General features: G+C 51.9%; 1 protein-coding gene across 5 annotated transcripts in view; it reads right to left on the reverse strand.

The window, feature by feature from the left end:
* Ctif (cap binding complex dependent translation initiation factor) overlaps window positions 1-8,023 on the reverse strand; it is a 271,640-nt gene extending 263,617 nt beyond the window's left edge. Inside the window, exon 1 of one of the 5 annotated variants that reach the window (XM_052742568.1) lies at window positions 7,788-8,023. The gene's annotated coding sequence lies outside the window, so the exon portion shown is untranslated. Of the gene's footprint in view, window positions 1-6,985; window positions 7,116-7,787 lie in introns of those variants that run through there. The other 4 variants (XM_052742565.1, XM_052742564.1, XM_052742566.1 and 1 more) reach the window with 4 other exon arrangements.
* Window positions 8,024-9,602: the final 1,579 nt, after the last annotated feature.

Below are 9,602 nucleotides of genomic sequence, written 5' to 3' on the forward strand. Positions count from 1 at the left end.
TGGATTCTCCGACAATGAGAAGAAGAGGTCTGCTCTATTGTCTACAGCAGCCCTGCCAGGGTCCAGGTCCCCCATCACCTCAGGATACCTCCTCACTCTCAGCACAGCGGCTCCTGCTTCCCCTTCTTCCTCCGGTATTGTACCAGCTGCGGTTCTGATCCAAAGCCCATGCCACTGAACTTGCCACTGGTCTTTATTCTCACCCTTACCCCAGCAGACCCACTCCAACTTATACATGGGCTGCCATTCACAGTCAGTTGGTGTGCCCAGAAGCCTGGCGGGGAGGGGGGGGGTCTGTGGAGGGTTCCCCTTAGATGTAAACAATAACCACAGGCTGTGCTCCTCAAATCTGCTTAACACGTATGCTGGCTGGTTTTAAGTCAACTTGACAGAAGCTGGAGTCATGTGGGGAAGCGAACCTCAGCTGAGAAGAAGTCCACACCAGTTTGGCTAGTGGTGCATTAACTTGATGGATGACTGATGGGGGAGGGCCCAGCTCATTTGGGTAGAGCCATCCTTGGGGCTGGTGGTCCTGAGTTCTATAAGAAAACAGGCTGAGCAAGCCATGTGGAGCAAGCCAGTAAGCGGCACCCCTCCACGGCCTCTGGATCAGCTCCTGCCTCCAGGTTCCTGCCCTGTTGAGTTCCTATCCTGACTGCCTTCAGTGGACTGTGACGTGGAAGCATGAGGGAAATAAACCCTTTCCTTGCCAAGTGGCTTTTGGTCCTTTTATTTTATCACCGCAACAGAAACGTGACTAAGACAACATGCGACCCTTGATCCATCTCCAGTGCCGGGCCTGGTTGCAGATCCCCTCCCTGGGACAGAAACACCGCGGCTCCGGGAGCCCAGAGGCCGCTTTGTTAAAGCCCCTTTTCCCATCCCAGATGAGCATCAGTCACGCAGCTGGTCCTCAACTGGTTGTGAAGTGCTTCCTCAGCACTTCCTTGAATTCGACCCCACGGTTCATAGTGCCTTCCCAGAGTCGGGTGCTCCAGCCTCCGCCCCTTTGTGCCTGCAAGGTGTTACAGCAGAAGGCCCTTTACTGTCTCCTTTGGCTAGTTCCTTTCTCTCCTGTAATAGCTGATGCTTGAGCTGCCTCCTTCAGGAAGTCCTCCCTGGTGGCAGGTGCTCTATGTCATCATGCATTTGAAAAATCGTAGTGAAATGTGACAGTTTGTGTTTCTCTCCTACTAGATCTGAGTCAGGGCTCTACGCCTGTCCTCTGTGGTAGCCCAAGTCTAACACAGGGCCAGGCCTAGAAACAAAGCCAAACAGCAATGAAGAAGGTTGTGCCAACTGCAGGGTGATCAACCAAACCTTGTTGGTCCATCCCACCTCATGCACACACATTTTCCCTGTATCCACTTCCGGGCCATTATCCAATCTAAAACCCCTCACACCAAACACCTAGACCTACTCCCAAATACGTCTCTTCCATTAAACCATCCCAAACTGGTCCTACTCTACATATCATTGCCATGGAAACTGCCTCCCATCTTTTATCCTTCTCTGGAGTTAGTTAGCTGGTGGGTCCAGCTCCCTGGCTGGTCATAACCAGCACAAAGCACCTGAAGGGTTCCAGGTCTCCATTCACAAAACAACAAGGAAGATGTCAGATGATAAAGTATCCTTAGCACTGTGCACTGAGGGTGTGGGGCCTGGAGATACAAGGTCCGCATGCCTGTTTTAAAACTTATTTGGGACTTGGGCATGTCACTAGCAATGGAGACTTGGTCTCCTCACCTGTAAAACGGGCCGGGGAGATGAAACCAACCTTACAGGCGGAAATGAAAAGTCTACATGGGTGACTCATGTACTACACATAAAGCCAGGGGAAGCACAACCCCCATCGCCTTCTCCCCCATTCATTCTGTCTTTGCTTAATTCAGCTAAAGAGCTTGGAAAATGCAAGGCCGTAGTAGCATTTAGCGTCTAGCTCCATGCCATAGGGCCAGAAAGCAACACATCAAATAAGAACAGCACAAGGCCTCCACGCCTCAAGAGCCCTTGTTTATTCTTGGATGCCAAGACAAAATACAAGGCAACAAAGGCCAGCCCTGAATCAGGAAAGCAGTCTCCAGCCAAGCGGACGTCCAAGGAAAGAGAGGGGAAAGTGTGCAGACTGAAAAGTAAGGTCCACTGTTGTTTGTTTGTTTTTATTTTTTGGTAAGAATCTGGTGTAGAAAAAGAAATTGGGTCAGTTGTGGTGGCACATCCCTACACCAGTAAGCTCTGCTGAAGAAGTGGAAGCAGGAGGATCACGGGAAAGAAACTGGCTAAGGCATGAAAGACCAAGGTTTCCTGCCCCACTCTGCCAAGAGCTCCATGTGACCCTGAGTAAGGCATTTTACTTCTGAGGCCCGGTGGTCTTTGCATGGAGATAGGTAATCTGCTTCTCCATCCAGTCTGCCTGGCTCCGGGGATGGGTCTGTTCTCACCCTGTTCTGAACCACAGTTCGGCTCGGGCTACAGACGGCAGCTAACACGTGATCAGGTAAGTTCTACAGAACACCACTGTGGGGAGTTCTCAGAGACTGTAATTTGCCTGTCTGTCTGTATGTCTTCCTGTCTCTCTAGAAACAAGACTCTGCATCCCAACCATCCACCTCCAGCTTCCACCACACAATCAGCAGTTGTACTACCTTAGAGTCGGGACAGTAGAAATGGTATCGGAGGGTGACAGAGACCACACAAGCGAAGCTGGGGCTAGATGAAAGCAGCCTTATACTAACAGCTACACAGACCTTGTAAGCCCTGAAGAGCCTCACACTAATATCATATACTAACATACTAACACACCAACATCACAGACCTCATAGTAACATCATAAACTAACATATCAACATCACAGACCTCATACTAACATCACATACTAACACACCAACATCACAGACCTCATACTAACATCACATACTAACACACCAACATCACAGACCTCATACTAACATCACATACTAACACACCAACATCACAGACCTCATACTAACATCACATACTAACACACCAACATCACAGACCTCATACTAACATCACATACTAACAAACTAACATCATAGACTTCATACTAACATCATATACTAACATCACAGACCTCATACTAACATCTACACAAACCTTGTAAGCCCTGCAGGAAATCATACTAACATCACATACTAACATACTAATATCATAGACCTCATATTAACTTCTACACAGACCTTGTAAGCCCTGCAGGACCTGGTGAGACCTTGACCAAAACCACAGCTCCTCTCTGAGTCATGGCACAGTAGAGCTGGGGATGGGGATGGGAGCAGAAAGAACATCTTCACAGTGTCTTGGTGCGCAGAGCACCTGCTGGTTGGCTTCTGGGTACGTCTCCATCAGCTGCCTACCTCTTGCAGAAGGACATAGCTCTAGAACAGTGGTTCTCAACCTTCCTACGGCTGTGACCCTTTAACACAGTTCCTCATGGTGTGGTGACCCCCCCCCCATCACAAAATTATTTCCTCGCTGCTTCATAACTGTAACCTTGTTACTGTTATAAACTGTAATATAGATATCTCTGTTTTCCAACTCTACGGCCAACCCTGTGAAAGGGTCATTTAACCCAGAGGTCTGGACCCACAAGAAGACTCCAAACGGCCTGTGGTTCAGGTAACAGAGACATGAGGACCATTCCCACCACAGCTTTCCTCTCCCTTCGCTCTATGATGCTAAGTGCCAGCGTGAGACCTGGCAACCGACATATGTGAACCTGATTAGGTCCCAGGGTAAGCACTATGGAATGCTGATGATTGGTTACCTTCTTAGGGCTCTACTCTTGATGTGTAACTTAACTAGTCCTGCTGTAGCTTGTGTGCCCCAAAACAACATAGATTGTGTAGCCTACATGGATCCATCATAAATACTTGAGAAGTTAAAATTCCTATATCCACCACAACAGCTAGAATGCCGTTTTAGACACCAACAAGGCAGTTCTCAATCTTCCTAATGCTGCCACCCTTTAATACAGTTCCTTGTGTTGGGGTGACCCCAACCACATAAAATTATTTTCATTGCTACTTCATAACTATAATTTTACTACTGTTATAACTCGTAATGTAAATATCTGTGTTTTCTAATGGTCTTAGGCGACCCCTGTGAAAGGTCATCCAAACTCTCACAAAGGGTCGAGACACACAGGTTGAGAATCATTGTTCTGCACATAGCAGGGACCAGTTGTTAATTTCTCTTGCATGTACTTCAAGATACACAAGCTCAAAGGTGCCCAGTACCCATTTGTGAGTGAATGAGTGGTTCGGATAATTTACTGATCAGGTGGCTAACCTGAAAATCCCCCCAAGCCCATGTCTGAGGACCTTCATTTGCATGAACGTTGAGGCGCTCACACAGATGGGTAGGGATGCTTTGCTGTTTCCTAGGTTGGATCGTTCCTTAGAGAGGGAGGAAGACAGGAACACAGGGAGGGTTGCATGGTCAATTTGATGGCACTGGAAGCAGTAAAGAACACATCTTGGCAGCACTTGGGATCCTGAAGCAGGAATGTTGCTATGAGTTCGAGATCTACCACTCTGGGCTGCACTCACCCCAGTCCAGTCTGTCTCAAAGAAACAAACAACAAAAACCTGTGCAACAAACACATCTTGGATTCACCAAGGACTCCATGAACACACCTCTATGTACAAGTGCATGTGTACCCTATGTGCTTATTATATATTGATATATAATAGGTATGTCACAGCTGGCATGTACTCATCAACATCACATCATCAGATGGGTGATAAAGGCCCGTGGTTTATAGTGGCTGTTTTCATTATTCACTGTTATTTATTTTGATGAAATCCAAACACAGGTGGTATACACCTTTAATCTTAGCCTCTCTTGGTCTACATAGGCAAGGCAATATAGTGAGACCCTGTCTCAAATAACAACAAAAAAGTGTTTTGACAAAGAACAAGTACCAGCATAATTTACCCTGTTCTCAGGCTATTTCCTGGGGGTACCAAGAACCCACCCTCAAAAAAAAATGGTCACTAAATAAAAGCTGTGGGTATTAGGTACACACCTGTTATCCCAGCAGTTGGGAGGCGGTGGTGGCCAGGCAACACTGGGGAGCCCCTGTCTTAAACAACAATAAAGTTATGGCCTGCAAAGCGAAACCACAAGAGCAGGAAAGCTGCCCTTTACTTAGGCACTAAGCAAGTGACATCATTTCCCGAGCCTTGGTGTCCTCATTTGTACAGTGGGATTGTCCTTCCCTACCTGACAGGATCTTCTTCATATATGTAATGACATGTAGGGGGGGAAGCTGCCCTGTAAAATCATACAAACATGTTCTTATTCTAGAAATCTACTCAACTCAATGGCACTAAACCCAGAACGCCTTTCAAATGACTTCCTATGAGCTGGGCGTTCCTCATCAGGCCAGGCGCTGGACACACGCGGAGCCTATTGCCCTGTCTGTGGAGTCCTATTTCACACACTCAGAGGACTTTCCTTGGGCCACCGGAGAGCGTCCTGCCACTATCTAATGTCTGTTGAGGGCAATCTGTTCCTGTATAATTGGGTTATTTGAAAATCCTGGCGATTTCCTTGCAAGGCTCAGGGCTGCTGCGAGCGGAGATTCCAGAGGTTTGGGCCCAAGTCCTACGCTGGGCAAGAGGAACGCGGCAGGACAGCCCATAGCTCCTCCCTGTGCTCTGCCTCGCCTTCCTCCGAGCAGAGGCGGTGCTTAAGCTGTGTCACTTTCGACCTGGGGAGGCTCCCAACACATGAGCCTGCAGCTTCCGAGGCGTCCAGGCGGTGCAGGGGCCCCTAGCCGGAGGAAGATAATCTCAGCGCTTCAAAAATGACAGCCGGGGCGGGCGGGGCAGGCAGTGGAGTGTGACCCCGCAGGCCGGCAGGCAGAGGCAGACAGGGCCTAGGCTGCGGCTATCCGGCAGGCTTTGGTCCTCAACTGAAGAACTGGGAGCTAGGAGGGGTTGGCTGAACGGGTGGGTTCTCTCCAAGATCTGGGAAGACACTGAGAGAATGCGCAGGCACGGGCATCACCGGGACCCTCCGTACTAAGGTCAAGGATCCTGAGCCCCCGCGCTCGGAGTGCAGGATGGGTGGGTGGGGCGCCAGAGTTTGGGTGGATCCTCCCAGCCGGCTGGGTGGGCAGCCAGTCACTGGACTATGGGGACAAGAGAAACTCAGAGGGAAGGCCACATAGGGCTTGGGACTCGCGCCGCGCGCATCCGGAGAACCCAAGCCACCTTAAGGTCTTCCCCGGCGCTAGGCGAAGAATTCCTTAGAAACGCAAACGTGGACACACATAAGATAAGAGAGCCCAACTCACACCATTTGGGGCTGACTGGGCCAATCCCATGAGGCATCCACCCTACGCTGTTCTCCACTATGCCGCCCCCTCCAAGACCAAGCTGTGTGTACACACACAAACAGTTGGGCGGGGGAGGCGACGCCTCCCTCCCGGTAGGGACACGCAGGGCACAGCCACCGATCCCTCCCCTCTACATGCCGCGCCCCCTTCTCAGCTCACACGCCCCCTGGCCCTTACCCGGAGAACTCTGCAAAACCAGAGCCAAGGAGGCCGAGAGAAGGGTTTGAATCCTGGATTGTCTTTTAATGCCAATAAATAACCAGCTCTGACTCCCGGTCCTGGGGACGCCTCCTCCGGTGGCATCCACACGCGGCCCTCTGGGTCCCCTAGACATCAGCCTCAGCCAAGCCACCGCCCCCATCTTCCCCCTAAAACCCGCGTCTGTGACCGCCACCTGCTAGGCCCCCTCATTCAGCTTTTGGGAGCTTGTCAACTTAACCCCAGATCTGCAGGGCGTATCTATCCCCCAGGCCCCACTACTCCGAGGCCACAGGAATGAAAATTCTTAAAGCCAACAGAATCGCCACGGCGGAGAACGGCCAAAGCTGCCCCTGCAATGGATCTCCCAAGGCTGCCGCCACTGCTCCCATCCGCCGCGCCCTCCGAGGCCCGCGGGCTCACCAGAGACGAAAGGAGGGGTCTGCTGCCTGTCTAGAAGAGAGCCATCCACAGATATCGCCGAGCCCGCGGGGACTGTCGCGGCCACAGACACCATCCGTCAGCACGGAGGGAAGGGCAGCGTGGACACACACACACACACACACACACACACACACACACACACACACACACACACACACACACACACACACACACACACACACACACACACACACACACGGTTCCCTCCCGCAGCCCCGAGTGCTGCAGCCGCGCCCGCCGCCGCCTCTCCAGCCGCGCTCCGACCTCGGCGCAGAGCGCGGTCGGAACAGCTGCAAGTTTGCCTGGCGCTGGAGCAACTGCTCGTTGCAGCAAACGAGGCTCCAAAACAAAAGGGAGAGGAATCTCGCTCGCGGGCTTCCTCCCCGCGGGTCGGAACCGGGCACATGACATCGGCTACACCGCGCAGCTCCAACGCGAGTGGGGCTCCAGACGCGCGTCCCCCCAGGAACCCTTCTGGGTTTCGGAGGTCCGGTGTCACGATCCCTACAGCGCGGGGAGCGGGGCCCACGACAGGACAAACCCTGGGAAGGGGCGAGATGGGAGACTGAGATGCCCCCTAGACCCAGAGGAGGGGACGGTGGAAGGGTGCGGACACCGGGCTGGCTAAGACACTGGAAGGGGGAAGGGGGCGAATTGTTTAGAGCGGTTTTCCCGGATTTATCTATCACCAAGAGCACGTCATGTAGCCCTCCTCCCGGGTCCCCGAATCCACCCGCAAGCCGAGGGGACTAAAAGACGAGGGCGGACAAGAGATGCTCACCTCGGGGTTCCTCCGGCGGCCGCGCGGAGCCCGCGTCGGGGGTGGGGGAAGGGGGCAGGGAAGGGGAAGGGAGGGACCAGGCTCCAGAGAGCCGACTCCTGCTGGGAGTTCGGCGCGTCTCAACCGTGAGGGGATCCGGCACCCCAGCGGACCGATCCAGTCGAGAAGGGAGGGAGGGAGGGAAGGGAGACAGGGAGGGAGGGGCAGGCAGAGGGAGGGAGTAGAGGAAGGAAAAAAATGATCCCTGTACTGACACAGGGAAAGAGAATGTAGGAGAGTGACGTCCAGGCCCCGCCTCCCCCTCCGGCCACGTGCAAGACTTGAAAGGAAAGAGGGAGACGGCAAGCCTGCTGGGTAATGTAGTTCGCCTTTCTTTCCTGGGATGGCGGGCCCTAGAGAGCTGGGAACCAAGGGGACGCCGGGGATGCCGCCTGAACTGCCTGGACAGACCAGTGTTGCCCTTCAACATCCTCCCTTCAACGACCTCTTGCGCTAGCGGGGCCCTCTGCTGTCGGGGACAGAACTGAGGGTGAAGGCATCGTCTCTCTTGCAGAGAAACACTTGGTTTTAGAATCAGGCAGGCTGTAAGGATGAGGACTTCCGCGCTTAAAGTGTAAAGTCTGTCCTAATGAATGATAAGAGAAAGCGTAGTGTATGCACTGGGAGAGATGTTGTGGGGGAGACAAGTGGCGTTATTAATGCGGCATTAAGTGCCACCATAGGTTATTGAGATTCACATGTAACAATTAACGTTTGTGCATCGCTGTGGCAGGGGCGGAATGTTGTAATTAGATATGCACTTTGCGACCAATTAATTTTCCACTGGCCATGCTAAAAGCTGGGGCATTGTAGCTGGGAGAATTCGATGGCAGTGTATAATGCGGTCATCACTAGACCACAGATCTCCACTGTTTGGGTTAAAACTGAGATTAGCGCGGAGGCCTCCAGGAGGAATATAAGATGCTGAATGTCTCACCAAGTGGTGGAGTCGGGTGCATATTGGAGGTATTGGAACGGACCTGCTGCAGAAATCCTTTGAGTGATTAATTTGTAAAACATCCAATGAGCCTATCCGGGCATGCAGGGACCAGGAAGCCCCTCAGTCTGTATCCTCCAGGAGCTCTGTCTTGTGGGAGGGCCACAGTCTGTGAAAGAATAGGGGAATAAGTGAGCTCTTAATACAGGGACTAGCACAAAGCACCATGGGACCTCTGGAGGAGCAGTCAACCAGGATGCAGTAGGAAGGCATCCTGAAGGAAGGTACTTGAATGAAGAGTTAACTAAGGTTTTTAACAAGGGGCAGGCGTCTGTTATGGCTATGGAAGGTTTTAGATTCAAGAGAAGAGCTAATTCTGCAGCTCCTAGCTATTCGGCTGGACAGGGGACAGGTTGCTGGGTGGGCAAGGGTAGTGCAGGAAGCAAAGAATGACTAGAGGGTTAGTCTAGAGGACAGAAGGAGCCCAGGGCTGCTTGCTGGAAGAGGCGGGGCTTGGAGTGGTGGATGGGTTTTTGTTTTGTAGTAAGCTTTGAATACTGAATGAACCAGGCCATGGGCAGAAAGCAAAACAGAATACATGTTCACAACCTGTGGAGAGTTCATTTGACTTTTAAACCAGAACCAAAGTGCTCAGTGGGTCTCTGTCTCTGTCTCTGTCTGAGAGAGAGAGAGAGAGAGAGAGAGAGAGAGAGAGAGAGAGAGAGAGAGAGAGAGAGAGAGAGAGAGAGAGAGAGAGAGAGAGAAGAAACAAGCTGCATTGCAGGCCCAGAGACCTTGCCCATCATCTACAACCAACAACTGGTACAAGGCAGAATGTG

Source organism: Peromyscus californicus, unplaced genomic scaffold, assembly GCF_007827085.1.
Source record: "Peromyscus californicus insignis strain IS unplaced genomic scaffold, ASM782708v3 Scaffold_17__1_contigs__length_78620276, whole genome shotgun sequence".
NCBI classification, from domain to species: domain Eukaryota; kingdom Metazoa; phylum Chordata; class Mammalia; order Rodentia; family Cricetidae; genus Peromyscus; species Peromyscus californicus.